The following is a 7,578-nucleotide window of genomic DNA, read 5'->3' on the forward strand; positions in this document are numbered from 1 at the left end:
TTGTAAATATTACCTATTTCTTTTTGCAAACATGATTGAAGAAATAGAGCATGCTTTACGAGGTATGGAGATAGAATGCAACCATCGAACATTAGCAATGGAAGTCTAACATTATGATTTAGACCAAAAGGAACGTTGTGCACAGACGGAGGGTAGTGGTCCTGATTCAATGAATTGATAAATGTTGAGTTGGTGTAAGAATAGTTACTAAATTTGAGAACAGATCGAATGTGATAAACTTGGCTTGAAATAAACAGAGTGACTTTCTTAAATATCTCCGTTGGATTACTTCAGCTCCGTTCTAATGATCTCTTCTTATCAAAGATCATAGAGTAGAATTTGTGTCCGTGATTACTGGAACTGATCTACGATCCAAAAACTCATATCGATGATCCGAAGTTCATGCACAGTCCGATGTCTGATTTGCCCATGCTGTGTACCGCAGCTGATATTGATTACAGGATAAGCTGCCGGCCGCAGTTTCTTGACTTTATTTATCACCACCCAACTAGGGTAGTCAAATTAGGTGAAACGCCTGTGTAGGTAAGAAAGTTGCCGTACACCCACTTTCATCGCAGCTGAGCTCTAGAATCATCTCTTCTGTCCAGACAACGGGGTGATTGACAAAAGAAAATAACTGTTTTCCTACCTGATTTTTCGAAGGGATATTAGACGAATTTTCAACATCATTATACCAATGATTCAGAGCCTAATCCACGCTTTGTCAGCAGGGTTCAGCAGCTCAACGACCACTTGCCAGCGTTTACTTATCACAGCACCCATCCCTTCCACCGCCACAAAAGGACATCTCGCCACCTGGCAGCTATATTAGCTAGACCTTACGACAAGATGCTTCTTAGCACTCGCGTTGATTTGTTCTCTTGCAGAAAGATCCTCGTCTTGTTGCGCTCCGGAGGGTATCCGGCCTGGGGAGTGGATCCAAAAACTGGTTTCATGAGCAGCATCGGTGCACCGTGATTCCATCGGGTTTGGTTTTCTTTTCCCGAGAGAGCAGTGCCATTCTGGCCGACCCGTTCGTTACACCAGCATCATCTCGATGGTCTTGTTGTTGAGAGGGAAGTCTGTGGAAACTGATTTTCTTGGAGCTATCGAACGACGATTACTGTGTCAGTAGACAGATGCCGGTTTGAAGACGAATCACGTGGCTATAATCCCCCAAAGCTTGCATGACTGCATGATCTCTTCAATCTCACCATCGTTACTACCGAGGCGGTTATTGACCGCGCGCCGAGTTCTGTTTGAATACTGCAAAACCTGCCCGGAATCGCCCCCTTCTTCAATTCAGGAGGAAGCTTCGACACTTGTTTAGATATTTGGTGATCGTTTGTTAATCACCAACTGCGAGAATAACATGAAAGAGTAGAAAACGTAATGATTTGGTGGCTTCACTTCCTATCCACAGTCTTGCCTGGTTGTATAAAATGAGCAGAAGGCATCAATTGAAGAGGTACAGGAGAAGATGATTATTACATAACACATGGTCGGATGCAAGTGAGCCATGTGTGGACTGATAGTAGGAAATGACAAGTTATAGGATTTTATTTTATTTTATGTTATGTTATTTTTTTGGTAACCATGGAGAGGATTCTTGTCTTGGATTAAGCATATTTGGAACGTAATGTTCAGAATGTGAATTTCTAATATTTGAATTCTGTAAAAAAACACACAGACATTGGAATAGTGAAATTTTCTGGAAATGAAATTAAAAATAGAACTACAAAAATAGCACTGATCATGCTTTCAGAAGATTATATTCAGCATCAACAATCTTTCTTGTTAGCAGTTTATTCATAACTCTCCAAATAATATTACTCGGCACTTCCATTAGACTTTAATCTATTTTACTTTGCACTAAAAGAACGAAAATATAAAATAGAAGGAAAAACACAAACAGACTACGTCAAATTGAATTTATATTAAAAACAATTATATAATGTTATATCTTTCTAATATAAGCAGAATTAGATGGTTAGATGATTTTACCATATGATAGGTATGAAATATTTTGTCTTCTCGGAGTGATTTATCTTACCATTAGTAGAATTACAAAGCAATGAAGTAAAAGCTCACACAGCCAACGCTAGATTGACACCATCGGACCCATGTCTAGTCACCAACACTCCAAAGGCTAAAAAAAGTAAAAGCGACTCCACTTGGCAGACACCTCCCCACGTGGCACAAAACGCCGCGGTCAAAGGACTGGGTCGGCGATGAGGGATTCTCCCCCCCCCTATTAGCGCACCGAGCAGGCACCCAATTCCGAGTACCGAGAGTCTCGCACATGGCGTTTCTGGGTTCGACCGCAGCCTGCTTCACGATCAGTTCGAGATCATGGTCTTCTCCTCGCAGCCATCTTCGCAACTCCATCGACGCGTCACCTTCGACGACAATAACGATGCATGCTTCCGTTCGCATTGCCAAGCTGAAGCCCTTGATGAAACCCATGGTGGGTGGAACAACTCCCCCACCAGTTCGTCAGGCTCTGAAGAGATGGCAGGGAGTTCATTATTCGAATCGCGACTTAAACTGCGCTGACAGATACAAGAGCGAATGAAACCCATGCTTGTGCGACGCTTGGGGAGCTGGGTATGATCTCTAAATGAAGCGGCTGCATCGTTCCGGTGCTGGTTTTCCAACTCGCGCCAGTCTGCAGTTCTCACTCGTGTTGTCTTGGATTGCAGAAACGATTGCCAGTGTGGTGGATGCATGTGGCTAGCAATGAGTGAGAGACTTTCTGCAGGTGGTTAGTCAGGCTCCGGACTCTACTACAGTATGAGTAACGGGTGTCGACTGCAGCAGAAGCTGTACCCGAAAACTGGATATTTGTGTAAAGTCGGCGGTGTGCCGTAGTGAATACCTGTAATTGCTGAGCCAGGTCTCTCAAGGAACTGAGTGGACCTGCTGTTTCAGTGGAGTTCGACTACTCTCATTCCTCTTAAAGCTTCCTGAACAAACCGCAGCCTGTGTTCGTTAAGCTTCAAGAGCAAACTGAAGCGTGTGTCTGTTATGTAGACAACAGCGCCTCAGGATCTATATTCAGATGATTGTACAAGAAGAGAGTTCAGGTATAAATACAAAGCTTGAGCCACTCAGCAGCAGCCACAGTGTTTAAACCTAATGCGCTGTTGGTTTAACTTAATGCGTTGTAGATTTAACCGAATGTGATGTAGGTTTAACCTAATACGCAGTGAGAGTTTTGTAAATATTACTGTTTAACGGGTTCTGTACGTATTGCAGTTTGACCGATGAACTTGCTCTGAGAGCATTTGCGTTAACAGCCCCTCTTGCTCTCGACGTTGTTTCTCAAGTTAGGATGTTGCGAGTCAGGTTACTGCCAACCGATGTTGCAGTAAATTTTTGACAACAGATCGAAGCTTTGAGTACAGTGCGTGTCTCTATCTTCTGCAATTTTAAGAAGACTTTTTGGAATATTATTTAGTCGATTTTTACTAACTCTTGATCTTCATGTTCAAAAGCAGTGGCAGTTCTTGCTCGCGTCAGCTTGGATTTTTGTGGTTGCTGTTGGGCGCATTATCAATGTTCTAATAGAGTTGCTTCTTGGTTGTTTAGATCAACCAGTTGATAATGTAAAGGAGCTTGTCAATAATGCAAAGGTTAGTCGAATGCGATCGCAGTTAGTTGAATCTTCAGCGGGGAGTGGAGATGATACGGGTTGTGTTTCGCCTTGGTTATTCTAGATCAGCAACCTTGTCTTCCTTACGGGAGAGAAAACCGTACACTGTCAAATGAGGAGTTAGACCCCGTATTTACACTTTGTGGAAGGAGTGTGAGCGCCAAATTAATAGTTTCAATGGCTTACCATATAGATCCTTCAAATCTGTAGAGCAAGCTGAGTTGTATTTGGGTTTGAGGGTCCTTAGGGTTTTAGGCTCTAGCAGAAGAGAACACTGCGGGTAATGGTTTTGTGTCAGTATAAGGTACATGCTTGGTTAAAGAATAAATAGATGTAGAGATATAGTCTACTTCTATTTCTTGTGTTTGTACTTTTTCTCTAATGAAATGTGCCCTTATATTTATGCCTTTGGTCTTTTCATGTATAATTGGATTGTCTACAAGTCAGATTGTGTACAAGTCATCTGACTTGTAGGATTGGTTGTTGCTAAAGATGGATGTAGGAATTGTGTTTTTTTATTTTTAATCCTCTAAAGAATTTCTAGAGGTGTATGTTTCTTGGAGCTACATTTATTTGGCTTTAGTGTTGGATAGGGAAATTACATTTCATAACTTGCTTCACTAGTATATGGTTGAATCATCCAACTTGTGAATAATGCATGATATTGATCTTTGCATGGCTAAGTCTCTTTTTTAGTCAACATCTACATATATGAAATACAATTTGCTAAATGTTGAAGATAAGTAAAGACCAAAGTCTATTATTTTTTTCAAGTATCTAAGAATTTGTTTTGTTGCCATGAATTATATTTCTTCCAATAAATCTATGTATCTACTGAGATAATTTACACCAGAGCATATGTTTAGTTGTCTGTTTGTAATATAGATGAAGTTACCAATTGTTAATTTATAAATTTTGGAGTCTACATAGTTTGTGTCCATTAATTTTTGTAGTTGTGGACTTGGATCCATAAAAAATTTGCTTGAGGTGCAACTTGTTATACTAAATACTTTTGAGTAGTTTTCTAATGTATACTTTTATGATGTAGCTAGATTGGTAAACAAATGTATTCGATCCAACTTCCAAATAAAATTTTGTTAGACCTAAGTTTGTCATTTCAAAGTTGTTTGATAAGACCATTTGTAGGTGCTTGATTTATTTTTTGGCATCTCATGTAATCGATAAGTCATCTATGTATAATAGAATGATTATAAGTTTGTTATTTTGCTCTATATGATATAAATTTGGATCTATTATGTTTTTAATGAATTATGGTTTTATAAGCTATGAATCTATTCTAACATATAATGCTTTTGGAGCCTATTTTAGTTCATAGAGTACTCTCTTGAGTTTATGTATTATTGATAGATTACCAGTGTCTTCAAATCCATTTGATATCTCTATATAAACATCTTCATTAAGTCTACCAATTGAAAATGTTAATTTTGGCATTCATTTATCTAACTTTTTATTTATTTTTGGCTATAAGAAAGTATACTTGATGATTACTATGCATATTATTAGTACTAATGTATTAAAGTAATCAATATGAATAGTTTGTTGACAATGATTGGCAACAATTTTGGCTTTTATCTTTTAAATTGCATCATGTGATCCTTGTATTCTTGGCCTTAAAGATCTATTTTCTAGTGATGGAAATTTTATCAACCAATTCATCCACAATGTCTTAAATTTGATTTTTTTTTTTTTTTTTTTTTTTTTTTTTATAGAATGAACTTCTTATTGCATAGCATCAAGCCACCATTCATCTTATGCAGCTTGATTATTATATATAGGTGGTTCTACTATTTTTTTGGTGGCTAATGTCAAAATAATTCTTATGTAGTATTGACAATAATCTAGTATATTCTTGGCTTTTTTTGTGCTAGTATTTAGTTAATGAGAGTCCCCTATTGTGTGCTTTTACATAAATTTCTCTTTGTGGGATATTTGATGGAATTTATTTATTAGAACTATTGTGTTCATTTTAATCTAATAAGAAATCTAAATTTTGTATTAGATTTATAGATTTTGAATGAATATCTAAATTGGAAGGTTCATTCAATGTATTTAATTTAAGATAAAAGGATAGAAATAACTCATTAGAAGATAGAATTGTTGCTAAGAGATGATAGTATCATATCTGTAATGGGGCATAGATAAAATAATTGTATTATTGACACGTAGAAATAGGTAATTAGAGTTGTTTTTGAGAAGTTTCTAGAAATTTATAGAATTGGAACTAGGTTTGTAGTTCATGTGGGATCTACTATAGAATATTCTATAAGAACAAAAGATAGTTATTTAACTATAATCTACTTCTAGATCCTTCTAAAAGGACAATTATTAAGATAGTGCCTATATTTAGAATCTTTTAGAATCTTAGTGGGACTCAATATTAGGAATATTTTAAAAAGTTTCAAGATGGTTGGACAAAGTATAAATAGGATTGATCAAGGCCATTTGAAAAATTCATTCATATATGGCTTTGGTCCCTTTTTCTTATTAAAGTTAGGTTTGTATTTTTTTGTTCTATTTTGTTTTATTTCTTTTTGCTCTATTTTATCTTTCATATTCTATTCTGTTTAATTCTATTCAATTTTGTTTTGGTCCATTTTGTCCTACTTTGTGATGAGATTTATGTTGCTATAGACTAGAAGAATTTTAGATCTTTAAAAAAAATTCAATTTCATTTCACTACTCAAATTTAATTGAAGGTAAAGACTTAAGTGAGTAAAATCTTCTTTTTTTTATAAAAAAATAGTTTGTAAAATTTATTTTATTCATTGAAGCCTATAATGAAGAATTTTCTTATTTTTTTGTCTATTTTTTTTTCTTTGTTCTTAGAAATATGGATAAAAGCAATGCATTTAAAAATTTGAAGATGGATGATTTTGGATAATTTACTTGTATATTTTTCTTATGGAATGATACCATTGTTGGCTATGGTAGGGTTCTAATTGACAAGATAGGATGTTGTAGCTATTACCTCTGTCCATAAAATATTAAGATGATGTGCATTAGCTGCACGTTCAACAATGGTTCTATTACATTATTTAGCAACCTTGTTTTGATAGAGAGTTAATACTTGAGTAAGTTGTCAAGAAATACCATAGATATCATAGTAAGTTTTGAACTCATGTAATAGGAATTTATCACCATGAACTATCTTTAGTGATATAATTTTTTTTTGAGTTTATGTTTCTATAAGTTGTTTGAAGATGATAAATCTTAAAAATGTTTTTGCTTTGCTGATTAGGAAGTATGTTTAATTTTTTTTATAAAAAATCATTTGTGAAGATTTTAAAGTATCAAGAGCCTTTTGATGACTTGGTTGATAAAAGATAAACAAGATTGGAATGTATTAATTTTGAAGGACTAGATGATCTCTTATTAGAATAAAAAAAACTTTTCCAATGTTATCATTGAAAGAGGCAGCTTTTATATATGAATAAGTCAATTACCTTATTTTATTTTAGAAAATTAGTGAGACCATAATACTTAAAGTAGCCATATCTACAATGTTAGATATCACTATGATTTGTATCTTCTATAATGTTTAATTAATAATTCGTTTTAGGTCCATATAATCCATTTTTAGATCTTAATATCCAATAGCCATAATATTTTTGGAAGAATGTTAAATAGTATTAAGCTTTTATTAAAGAGATCTACTGACCTTAACCATTATGAAAAAAAATTAATCTTTAGATTCATTTCTCTATTATTGGATCTATAATCAATGAAAATCAATCACATTTATTATAATTATCATATTTTTTATTACATGTGAATCAATTTAGTAAAATCTAAGATCTATTTAATATTTTCTTATTTTTGTTGTGAAGATTATTTAATATCTAAAACTGAGTATTTAAAAATATAACAAAATTTCTAATATCTTAAATTTATTCATAATAGAG

At 34.7% G+C, this 7,578-nt stretch overlaps 1 long non-coding RNA gene across 1 annotated transcript; it reads left to right on the plus strand.

Moving 5' to 3' along the window:
• Positions 1–3,092: 3,092 nt before the first annotated feature.
• LOC141045334 (uncharacterized) lies at positions 3,093–4,058 on the plus strand. The gene is made up of 2 exons (XR_012217401.2): positions 3,093–3,406; positions 3,592–4,058. It is a non-coding gene; the product is annotated as an uncharacterized LOC141045334 (long non-coding RNA).
• Positions 4,059–7,578: the final 3,520 nt, after the last annotated feature.

Source organism: Physcomitrium patens, chromosome 4 (assembly GCF_059467195.1).
Source record: "Physcomitrium patens ecotype Gransden chromosome 4, ASM5946719v1, whole genome shotgun sequence".
Taxonomy (NCBI): domain Eukaryota; kingdom Viridiplantae; phylum Streptophyta; class Bryopsida; order Funariales; family Funariaceae; genus Physcomitrium; species Physcomitrium patens.